This window comes from Sus scrofa, chromosome 7 (assembly GCF_054392235.1).
Source record: "Sus scrofa isolate SSC_HxYL_T2T_F1_AM1 chromosome 7, Sscrofa_HxYL_maternal_Yorkshire_Landrace_v2.0, whole genome shotgun sequence".
Classification (NCBI taxonomy): Eukaryota; Metazoa; Chordata; class Mammalia; order Artiodactyla; family Suidae; genus Sus; species Sus scrofa.
Genome location: NC_139389.1, coordinates 22,506,152 through 22,518,442, shown reverse-complemented (window position 1 = coordinate 22,518,442; position 12,291 = coordinate 22,506,152). Strand labels below are relative to the sequence as shown.

General features: G+C 42.9%; 3 non-coding genes and 1 pseudogene across 3 annotated transcripts; 1 reads left to right on the top strand and 3 right to left on the bottom strand.

The window, feature by feature from the left end:
* Positions 1 to 166: 166 nt before the first annotated feature.
* TRNAA-AGC (transfer RNA alanine (anticodon AGC)) lies at positions 167 to 238 on the bottom strand. Its single transcript has one exon. It is a non-coding gene; the product is annotated as a tRNA-Ala (tRNA).
* A 1,982-nt stretch (positions 239 to 2,220) lies between these two features.
* TRNAA-UGC (transfer RNA alanine (anticodon UGC)) lies at positions 2,221 to 2,292 on the bottom strand. Its single transcript has one exon. It is a non-coding gene; the product is annotated as a tRNA-Ala (tRNA).
* Positions 2,293 to 5,137: 2,845 nt separating this feature from the next.
* Positions 5,138 to 6,918, top strand: LOC146401258 (cytochrome c oxidase assembly protein COX20, mitochondrial pseudogene; annotated as a pseudogene).
* Positions 5,247 to 5,321, bottom strand: TRNAA-AGC (transfer RNA alanine (anticodon AGC)). The gene has a single exon. It is a non-coding gene; the product is annotated as a tRNA-Ala (tRNA).
* Positions 6,919 to 12,291: the final 5,373 nt, after the last annotated feature.

Below are 12,291 nucleotides of genomic sequence, written 5' to 3'. Positions count from 1 at the left end.
AAAGAAAAGAAGAAAAGAAAAAAAAAGAAGAAAAGAAAGAAAGAAAGAAAGACAAAGTTGGACGCATACTACTTTCGCGGCAGTCAGCAGGGACTGTGAGCCCCCGCCTCGCACTGTCTCTCCAGAGTTGAGAGCAAGGAAGGGCGGAGCAAGTGGACGTGGCGGTTGGAGGTGCCGGGGATTGAACCCGGGGCCTCGTGCATGCTAAGCACGCGCTCTACCACTGAGCTACACCCCCGCGGCTGCCGAAACCTCAGAGGCAGGAAAAGGGAAAGCAAACAAACAACCAAACACACAAACAAAAAATGGTATGGCAACTCCTCACGTGTTGGTTCGAAGCTCCGTTGTGTACAACCCGGTTACTTGCGAAACTCCTATTCCCTTTCGCCGAGGACATGAGGAGAAAGGCAACCGAATGCCGGCCTAAAATTTAGGCGCCCTTCCTAGGATCTAGTCCCGCTTGTCAGCCTACCCCAGTGTCAGGCCTACAGACAACTTGAATGGAGGAAGGCAAAGAAGAGCCCTTTCCTAGTTCTGCCTGTTAAAAAAAGCCTAGACTCAAAGACACCCAAGGGGCAAGGAGGAGAGCTGGTCCCCCATCTCAGCAGCTTAATACACATCCCCCCGGATGGAACCAAAGCTCCGGGCAAAACTGGTCACTAGAAGCACTAGGGCAGGAAAAGTACAAGATGCCCTAGACAGTCTTTCGAGTGCTCAAAAGAGGATGGCGTGCCCCAAAGAGCACAGTGTCTTCGAGTCCACTCTTGCAAACACTGAGCATTGACTTGAAGAGTAAACCGCCAAGGATTACAACCTCCTGGGTGAAAGAAGAATAGGACACCAGATAAGTGATGGCAATACGGGGTCTAAGTGAAGAGATGGGCGGCATCAAAAGGTCCCCGAATTACATCCTGAGAATGGTAAGAGAGGCCGTGTTGTCCCCCACAGACCTTGGGGACTTGGAGACTTCAGTTTGAGTTAAGAGGCCAGTGGCCAAAAGAGGTATCTCAGACACTTGTTGACTTATCCTTGGGAAAACTCCCACGTATTTTAACTAGACTGAGACTCCATGAGTTCACCGTGAGTTCATTCATGGAAAAAGCTAAGCCATTGTGACCCTCGGTGTTGTCTAAAGGATTAGTGGGCTACGGAGCTCCCTTGTAGCACATCCCGGGTTAAGGATCCCGGGTTGTCTTTGCATCCCGCTGGGCGTGCTGCTGTGGTGTGGGCTTGATCCCTGGCTGGGAAAAGAAAGTTTCTAACTACCTGTACCTCTACCGAAGGGGGAAAAAAAAAAAAAAAAAAAAGAAAAGGTAGACTGGTGCCTCAGGTACAAAACGACTGTGTCCTAAATATTTGGATGTGTTGTCCTGAATCTCTGTTCTCCGATGCTTCCACAGATGCTTAGGACTCCAGCTCCATATCGCTTGTGCATGCAGCCTTTTCAAGAGGGGATGCTCTCCCAAGCGATACTCGGAGGGTCCGTTCGGGACAAGTAGAAGGAGGAAGACTGTTTCCCTGACTCTTGCTATTTCTTTCATTTTGGAGTGCAGCCAGGACAGGACAGGGCAGTGAGTCTGTGTGGTGTATGAGCACGTCCTGCCTTCTCGGCTCAAACTGCAAAGCATCAGTGAACATCCACGCCTCAGTCTTTTAGGAGAAGGCAAGGACACAAGAAAGTGGCTTGTTTTTGACTGGGGCGACCTCTCCTATACCTGTCATCATGGCCAGCCTCAAGGGCCTGTGACCAGTGCATTTCAGGGGGCCTTGGGTCCAGCAAATCATGCAGCCAGTCTGTCCTACACTCACTGCTGGAGGATCCGGTGTTCTTCAAACCAGAGGAGGCAATTTTGTCCCCAAGGGACAAGACCTATCCAGACTTTCTAGGCCTCTTAGTGTCAACCTTTCCCTCAAGCCAGAGGGGAGAAAAGAGCCTTGACCTGATCCATGATATCTAGGGTGAAATGCATGAAAACAAGATGGGAGGATGGTCAAGCGTATTTCAAGCTAAATGAAGGTGACTTACTTTCCAGCTCTCAGAGGTCTGTCTGATTTTAGCCCAGTGGTTGGTTTTTGTTTTTGTGTAGCCTAAGGCATGGCCAAGGCATAGTAGAATAGAATAGAGTTGGAGGACAGGAAGGCCTGTGCTTTCTCCTCCGGAGTAGGGAAGGGGACCCTCTTCCTGGGCTCTCCAGAGGGAGAGGAGGGCCGCCTCTAGGCTGGAGGTGCCGGGGATTGAACCCGGGGCCTCGTGCATGCAAAGCACGCGCTCTACCACTGAGCTACACCCCCCCACGGCCAGCCAACACCTTCCCTCTTTACGGAAGACAATTGAATGGCACTATCGCCCGGCCTTGCTTTTGAGAACCTGCAACTGCTGGCATGAAGATATTTGACGCACAATGCCATTCTTTCTGAAGCTCCCTTACTGCCTTCTCTTTCACGGCGACACGAGGACAAAGGCAACTTCAAGCTAGGCAGAAAGGTACTGCGCCTACAGTCTATTCCCCCTGGTCAACCTACCCGCAAAGACCCGGCGGCACAAAACTCGAATAGAGGAAGGCAGAGAAGAGCCCTTTCCTAGCCCTGTCTCTTGGAAGAGTCTAGAATCCACAACATTAAAAGAGCAATGAGGAGATCTGACCCTACAGCCTAACCTCTCACTGCAGATTTCCACGAGAAGGCACCACAGCTGCTGGAGGAATTTGCTGTCGGCAGAAAGGGCTGGGACAGGAAAAGGACAAGACAAGCTAGATTATCGTTCTATGCCGGGACGTGAGAAGGAGCTCAAAGACAGTAGTACCCTCAAGAGTACCTAGGCGTCACATCTTGGAAACACTAAGCATTAAAGTGATTAATACATGAAAGGATGGCTAAAATAAGAATCGTTGCGTTCATACTGATAAAAAAGAAGAGAAAGAAAGAGAAAGACACATGGGAAAGAAAGAAGAGAATGCTTATCCTGCAAAAGCATACCAATTATTAAATGCAGAGGGAAAGATTACCATCATTTTCTCCTATCCTATAATGATTGATTCAGGCAAAATTCATCAATCAGTGCCAAAGCCATGGGTGAAATTTTGATAAGCAAAGATGTCTTGAGTTTCCAGATGTATCCTCACATAGTTCTTATGAACATGGTAGCTTGACCATGTAGAAACTCAGCACAGAAGATCTTACCCCAAATGGTCAGAGTAACGTCATCATGATGGGCACGCTGACATCCTGTGGCTCTGAGGACAAGCTGAGAAGGACACAGCAACCCTCCTGTTGCATTCTGAGCAAAGTGCATCATCATCTGAAGCCAATCAGGCGGGAATGGCAGTCCAATCAAAACTGAACCCGAGTTATACCAGCCGACTTGTCACCTAGTCCTTACGAGATGCCAATGAATGAAAATGTCATGAGAGACAAGAAAGAGTTGAGAAATGGTCCCAGATTAAAGGAGACCAAGGAAACAATAACGTAAAGGAAACGGGTCACCCTGGCGTGGTCCTGGATCAGGGAGTTTGGGGTTTATAGGACATGATCAGGACAATTAGCAAATGTTGAATATGGGTGGTCTATTAGAAAATAGTTTTGAACCAGCGTTGAAGTCCCCACACTTGACAATTTTACTGTGCTGACATAGGGAGTGTCCTTAAAGGATACAATGGAGAATGTTGGGAGAAGGGATATATTTGCCAAACTGTCAAACGGTTTAGGGAACAAAAAAATTATATGAGGAGAGATAGAGAGAGGGAGAGAGAGAGAGAACCAGTAAAAATGGCAAAATATTGCAGTAGATGAACCTGGGCATGCAAGGTAGTCTTTGCAACTGTTATTTTATGTTTGACATTATCTCCAAGACCAGGTTTTAAGAATTCCTCCTTTTTACCACCGCCTTCCTTGTTGAGCCAAATGCTGCCGGAGGACATGAAAGGCAGCGCATGGTGATTCAGACCCGAGTGCTGTGCGTGACCCCTCTGGGATTTCAGACCTCCACGAGGAGATGGGAATGCGTTTGTAACATCTGACGACCCTCCATGTGGAGGAGGGACGACAAAGAACACTCAGAGCTGGCATAGGAGTTTGGTGGGTGCCATCTGTTTGCCTCTCCCCTCAGGGGAACAGGCAGCAAGAAGGTCCCTTTCCCTTCCCTGAGTGAAGCAGCCTGAAAGGCTTTGTCCCAAGTAAGACTGGGCCTGTTTCTTCTCATCCTGTCAAGACCTGGGAGTCCCTCAGTGCTCTTTCTTTCAAAGAGAAGCCAAACTGAGCACATCGGGGAGCCTGTGTGCAGTTGCGTTTTTGGTTTTGGTGACTAGCCAGTGGTGTTGGTGCCTCCAAGGAGGGCGGCAGGAAGCCCCGTGGTCTCCACCCCATTGTCGCTGCGAAGAGAAATGGGACATTTCATGATAGAACTTTTTTTTTTGGTTTTTTTCCTAGGGCCGCACCTAGGGCATATGGACGTTCCCAGGCTAGGGGTCCAATCAGAGCTGCAGCTTCTGGGCTACATCACAGCCACAGCAACAGGGGATGGAAGCCACATCTGGGACCTACACCACTGCTCATGCCAACACTGGATCCTTAACCCACTGAGGGGGCCAGTTATCAAGCCTGCAACCTCATGGCTCCTAGTCAGATTTGTTAACCACTGATCCCCAATGGGAACTCCCCCCGACACCCCCAAAAAAATTTTTTTAATAACAATGAGGTCACACCCAAATCAGTTTCTGATTGCCCCTTTTCTAGCCATTTAATGAAACTTTACCCGGTAAGTTAATTAAATTGCCTCTATACAGTAACATTGGGAACAACATCAATAATTTAATTTCAGTTTATTTTTAATTTTTAAATTGTATAATTTTAAAGTTTATTTTCCATTTAAATTTATTACAGCATATTGTCTTTATATTCCTTGTGCCTACCTTATATCCAGTAGTTTGTACCTCCCACTCTCTAACACCTATATTTCACTTCCCTCCCGCTGATAACCAGTAGTCCATAGGCAATGTCAATAGATGATTTTAAAATAAGAGAAATGATTTTGCATCCTTCCCTTTGACTTTTGGTAAGCAATTGAATATCATAAATCAACAATACATACATCAATGGAAGCAACAAATCATTACTAATTTTATCAGGGATATAAATTGAAGGCTGACTTTGATAAAGTATGAGATATAAGTCCAAGGTTTTGACTTTGATAAACCATGAGTCCAGAGATTATAGTGAGGCTTTTTTTTACCCCCTAATATCTCCAAACATGGAGGTGCTGGGAGTTGAACCCAGGGCCTCATACATGCTAAGCACACACTCTACCATTGAGCTACACCCCATCCCTGCCAAACTTATTTCATTCATATTAGAAGTTAGTGGGAATTTTTTGAGTCCTGCGAAACCACTAGTTATTCTGAGAACTAATTTGCACAAGCTCTAGGGAGCATACCCCACCCAGGCTAAAGGACTCTTTTAAGAAGAGCCTACCAAAGTATTCAGTGCTACTGTGCTTGAGGTAGCATTAAAGTCAGAGTCTCCTGAGAAGACACTTCTTCCACCCAGAGATTGGAGACCCACTATGTCTATCTATCCTTAATATCTGATGATTCAACCAACCGCATGTTCTAGGATTATCTTTCTCCCTCTCTGCCTCCCTTTTTATTTTTGTCTTTCTTTTCTTTCTTTCTTGGATCACATTCTTGAAATCTACAGTATACGTGAATTGTATTAAAGACTTTTTTCCCCTTCTGGTACAGATGTCAGTTGCTGCTTATAGGTCCTCCTTGGAGGTTCTTTCCTCTGAGAGACAAACTTTTCCCCTGGTCCTATCATCTCTCATCATCCTTTTCCTTCACCTTCATTGCAGAATTTACCCTGTGGCTCAGGCTTCTCCTGTCCAAATGCCATCATTATTACTAATGACTTAGGCATTTTTGTTGTTTCTCTGTTTTGAACATACATACAACAAATGTGTAATCATGGGGATGACATCAAAATTAACTGGTCTCCTGGATTTTTAAAAAATACATCCCACTTTCTGGAGTTCCCGTCGTGGTGCAGTGGTTAACGAATGCGACTAAGAACCATGAGGTTGCGAGTTCGGTCCCTGGCCTTGCTCAGTGGGTTAAAGGATCTGGCGTTGCCGTGAGCTGTGGTGTAGGTTGCAGATGCGGCTCAGATCCCACGTTGCTGTGGCTCTGGCGTAGGCTGGTGGCTACAGCTCCGATTGGACCCCTAGCCTGGGAACCGCCATATGCCGCAGGAGCGGCCCAAGAAAATGGCAAAAAGACAAAAAAAAAAAAAAAATACATCCCACTTCCTTATGGGATTTTCATATCAAAATTTTGGAATCCAAGTGGAACTATCATAATCCATCACTTGTGCTGTGTTAACTGACCTATTCTTATTTAAAGGTTGAAAGATATAAATATAAAATTTAGTTGGATGACTGCTCACATGGCTGCCGCACCAGAGCCCAGCGAGCCTGGGAAGGCAAAGCCCTTTAAGCTCCTGGGAATTTTAAATGTCGAAAACACACCCTGTGCACGAGAATCAATATTACATGGTTCTTTAGGATCTGTTGTGGCTGGCTTTGGACACTTTTTGCGAACAAGTAGAATCAGAAGATCATGTGATGTTGCAGTAGGAGGATTTATCTTGGTAACTTTAGGGTGCTGGTTCCATTGTAGGTATAATTATGCAAAGTTAAGAATCCAGGGAAGAATTGCCAGAGAAGGAATTAAAAACAAGATTTTATATGAAAGTACCCACCTTGATCCTGAAAGAAAACAAACCAATGGGAGCAGCAGCAGGAATGGAGCAGTCTTGAGCATAGAAAAATGCAGATAACCACTTCAGTGTGAACAACAGAAACAGTTTATGCCCCATGAGAGAGCTTTCAATCAAGTAAATAAAGTATGTATTAAGTTGTCTTTTTTCCCACAGGTTTATGACTATCTACCAAATTATTCTTGCCCTGTATCTCATCATAGCTAAAATACCTAGTGTTTAACATGTTTCTGTGTAGTAAGCAGAGTACACTGATGTTAAACAAAATCTCGGGTGGACATTAAAACTTGCCTTAAAAACAAAACAAATAAAATTTAGTTGGAAAAATCTAGGAAAGTTGTAGGATAAGAAATTCCAATACACTACTCAGCATTACACTTTTTACTTTTACTCTAAGATTTTATATGTGTGTGTGCATCAGAGGATTATTGTGAGGGTTAGTCACAAGGTGCTATGAAATAACTCATAATAGAATAATATCTTTATTGTCTGTGAATGTGTATCAGTGTTCACTACTTTACTAAAATGGTGACTTGAGGAAAATAGTTGAACATCGCTGGACATTTTATCAATTATCTGAACTTTCTCATTTTCCCTACTGACAAAATACCCCTGCAGCTGACATGCCATCACTGGTAGAGATTTGCCCTTTGTCTGGGGTGTCCAAACATTAAGGGTTCCAGGAGACAGTATTAGCATTCTTTTTTAAAAATGATTTTTATTTTTTCCATTAGAGTTGGTTTGTAGTGCTCTGCCAATTTCTACTGTACAGCAAAGTGACCAAGTCACACATACATATATACGTTATTTTTCTCACATTATCCTCCTTCATGATCCATCATAAGGGACTAAATATATTTCCCAGTGCTATACAGCAGGATCTCACTGCTTATCCATTCCAAAGGCAATAGTTTGCATCTATTAACCCCAGATTCCCAGTCCATCCCCCTTCCTCCTCCTCCCCCTTGGCAACCACAAATCTGTTCTCCAAGTCCATGAGTTTCTTATATGTGGAAAGGTTTATTTGTGCCATATACTAGATTCCAGATATAAATGATATCATGTGGTATTTGTCTTTCTCTTTCTGACAGTTCACTCAGTATGAGAGTCTCTAGTTCCATCCATGTTGCGGCAAATGGCATTCTTTTGTTATTTTTTATGGCTGAATAGTATTCCATTGTGTATATATATCACATCTTCTTAATCTGTTCATCTATTGATGGACATTTATGTTGTTTCCATGTCTTGGCTATTGTGAATAATGCTGCAGTGAACATGTGGGTGCATATGTCTCTTTTAAGGAAAGTTTTGGTCTGGATATATGCCCAAGAGTGGGATTGCTGTGTCATATTGTAGTTCTATATTTAGTTTTCTGAGGTACCTCCACACTGTTTTTCATAGTGGTTGTACCAATTTACATTCCCACCAACAGTGTAGGAGGGTTCCCATTTCTCCACAGCCCCTCCAGCATTTGTTGTTTGTGGACTTATTAATGATGGCCATTCTGACAGGTGTGAGGTGGTATCTCATGGTAGTTTTGATTTGCATTTCTCTAATAATCAGGGATTATTGAGCATTTTTCATGTGCTTGTTGGACATCTGTATATCTTTGGAGAAACGTCTATTCAGGTCTTTTGCCAATTTTTCAATGGGTTGTTGCATTTTTTTTGCTGTTGAGTTGCATAAGTTGGTGTCTTTTAGAGTTAAGCCCTTGTCAGTTGCATCATTTGAAATTATTTTCTTCCATTCCGTAGGTTTTTTTTTGTGTGTGTGGTTTAGTATCAGCATTCTTAAATGAAGTATAAGTTCATTGCTGAGATTTAAGTGCTAAAAACTGAGAGCAGGTGGAAAAATAGGGTCATAAAGGTTAGGATTTGACAATATAATTCTTCTCTAACATCAGTAATTTCTTTTTTGCTATTCCTTGATATGGATACTAAATCACTTAATTTTGCCACATATTCATTGAACATTTCCAACATTTCCAAGCCAGCATCTCCTTTCCCCCAAGCCCCTCCCCCATGACCCCACAGCATGTGGAAGTTCCTGGACCAGGGATGGAACTCACAGCAGCAACCTAAGCCACTGCAGTGACAATGTGGAATTCTTAACCCGCTGTGCCACAAGGAATTTTTTTTTCAAGCAAGCATCTTTGGTGTAACCTTTCATTTCTAGCATTGCCATTACTGTCCTATTTCACTCTCTTAAATCATGCTTGCACAAACTTTTCCCACTTTCCTCTTTATATTCCTTTACTTACTTGTTCCTGCTCAATATCAAAGTTAAATTCCTACCCCTTTCATTCCAAGGGCCTCATCATCACTGTTGAAGTCCATTTTCCCAAGGAACCTTTGATTGAAAGAAACAAAAAAGAAAGATCTGGCTCATGCAGGATCTCTTGAACCTGAGACAACAAACACAATAGATTCATATTAGCAAGACTGAGGATCCAATGATACTGTCATTGGCAGTATCATTGAGGGGCATGAAGGTAAAAGAACAGAAAGGGGATAAAAAGACATCCTCAGTCAGTTATCTCTTAGAAGGCATCGTTTTGTCAACCGTACCTTGGTTAATGAAGCAGACACAGACCAAGGTGAAGCAAACCTGCCCAGTGACTATTCCTTCCCCATGACTCCCCACTCTTCTACCTGTAACCAAACATGATCCTATACAGTTACTGAAAGTGGGAAATGGCTTTTTTACTCTTTCTGAGCAAGTAAACTAAAACATTTAGTCTGGGTGGAGCATGCTCTCTAAAGGTCATGTAATTCACAGAACAATTGGTGATTTTGCAGGACTCACCAAATTCCCACTAATTTCTAATATGAATGAAGCAAGTCAAGCAGGAAGGGGGTATAGCTCACTGGTAGAGCATGTGCTTAGCGTGCATGAGGCCACAGGTTCCCTGGTACCTCCGCTTAGCTCTCTGGCTTCACTGGAAGCAACAAGAGTTGGTTGCTCTTTCAGCAACCTGTCATCCTTACCATGATTTTGAAAGATTAGTTTTTGTCATAAGGTATTATCCTTCCTCAGTACCCTCCCTCAGTAATTTATACAAATTCGTTGACCAGTTTCTGGAGTGAACTCTTCAGATCACTGATGTAGGGAAATTAGGGATTTCATGCTCTCAATTTCTCCTTGGCTACTCTCAAATGTTTTTTTACAATTTAAGTGAAATTGTGGCTCTTCTGCATAACTTCTAATCAAAAAGAAACACTGGAAAAATCACCTAAAGACTTTGGAGTCCAAATTGAAGTTATCAGTGGGCTAGAGAGGAGGTAAACTATTCCTGTGTCCACTGGCCATAACAGTGAAAAGACCCACTCACATTTCTGATTGTGCATCCATGAATCCTGATGAGAGCGATAGATTGCCATTATTAGTCACTGATTAAGAATACTTACCATATCCTGGATATCATTCGTTACACTGTCCTCCCAAAAGTACTATCTCTCAGGTCTTACCATAACCAAGTATTCAAAAGGTCATTCCACCATTCTATAAAGTCAGTTGCTTTGGGGAGAGGGGAATATGGTAAGACCAGCCAATTCCAGGAAAATTAGCCCATTGCCAAACTTTATTTGCTATAAATTGGCTTATTATCTCAGAAACAATGTTGTGAGCATTCCACAGCATTGAATAAGACATTCAGTAAACCCCTGGTTGGTGGTTTTGGAAGAAGCACTATAGGAGGTGAAGGTGAATAAGTTTCTATTCCAGTGATATATACACTAACATCCTAATACAAAAGTGGTCAAATGTGATGACTGTGACACCAGGGTGGTATCTCGCTCCCCCCAAGGAATGACAGCATATGAGGGCCCAAAGTTTGTCTGTGATGTTGGTAGTTTAGTCACTTAGCAGTGTCTTGAATGACATTTGGTTTGGTATATAGAAAGTATATATTTTGGTGTATAGAAGTCTGTATTGCTGAGCCTATATATGACCTCTGTTCCTGTCATCATGGCCACTTTGTTCATAAGCCCATTGCACAAGGACAGTGGTGGCTAAGCAGAAGCTTCCAGACGTCAACAGAATGGGTTATCGTGTCAAAATGCCTATTAGATCCTAAGGAGGATGCTCTTTGGAAGGCATTTACATGGAAATAAATATCCTTAGACTGTGCACATTTGGAGAATTCTATCTACTTACCTTTTCCCCAGAACTCTTTGTCACCATTTTTAAAATAATTCTTACCAAGCTCTTACTCACCAGCCAAATTATTAGCCATTTCTCATGAATTAGTGTAAATCCCTAGCCTATATCTGTCCTTCCAAGCAAAGTGAGCAGTGAAGTACCCTGGTTGAAGCAATGCCCAACTGGGAGGGCTTACCTTCATCACTGGCCTTCAGTTACTGGGGAAACGTCTCACATTTGTGTGGTCTGGGCATGTGAGCAGAACCACCTATAAACAAGGCCTGTTTTTTTTTTTTTTCCTCCTTCTTTAGTTATAAGGAATTCCCTATGAAGCTATAGGAGTAGGTTGAAGAATGGAGGATTGTACTAAGAGTAGGAGCCATGGGAATACAAGCTACTGTCTCATGCAAATTACTCATGTGTGTAGGGCCTGCTCATATATTCTGTTTCTACTTGAAAATGAAATGATGCTGTGCATTATTTAATTACATCATAATGCTAAACGATTTCCTTGCCTGAAAACAAAGGAGCCAATCAAAAACTGATTTGGTTGTAGTCTTGTTTTCATTTTTAAAGAAATTTGTGTGAAGAAATTCTGCTGTGATGGGATACACTATTTCAAGTTTTATTTATTTATTTTTCCACTGTACAGCATGGGGACTAAGTTACACATACATGTATACATACTTTTTCCTCCCATTGTTGTGTTGCAGTGTAAGTATCTAGACATAGTTCTCAATGCTACATGGCAGGATCTCATTGTAAATCCATTCCAAGAGCAATAGTTTGCATCCATTAACCCCAAGCTCCCGATCCCTCCCACTCCCTCCCTTGCCCCCTGGGCAGCCACAAGTCTATTCTCCAAGTCTATGATTTTCTTTTCTGTGGAAAGATTCATTTGTGCTGTATATTATATTCCAGTTATAAGTGATATCATGTGGTATTTGTCTTTCTCTTTCTGACTTATTTCACTCAGTATGAGAGTCTCTAGTTCCATCCATGTTGCTGTAAATGGCATTATGTCATTCTTTTTTATGGCTGAGTAGTATTCCATTGTGTATATATACCACATCTTCCGAATCCAATCATCTGTTGATGGACATTTGGGTTGTTTCCATGTCTTGGCTATTGTGAATAGTGCTGCAAGGAACATGTGGGTGCATGTGTTTTTTTAAGGAAAGTTTTGTCTGGATATTTCCCCAAGAGTGGGACTGCTGGGTCATATGGTAGTTCTCTGTATCATTTTCTAAGGTACCTCCATACTGTTCTGCATAGCGTCTGTACCAGCTTACATTCCCACCAACAGTGTAGGAGGGTTCTCTTTTCTCCACAACCCTTCAGCACTTGTTATTTGTGGACTTATTAATGATGGCCATTCTGACA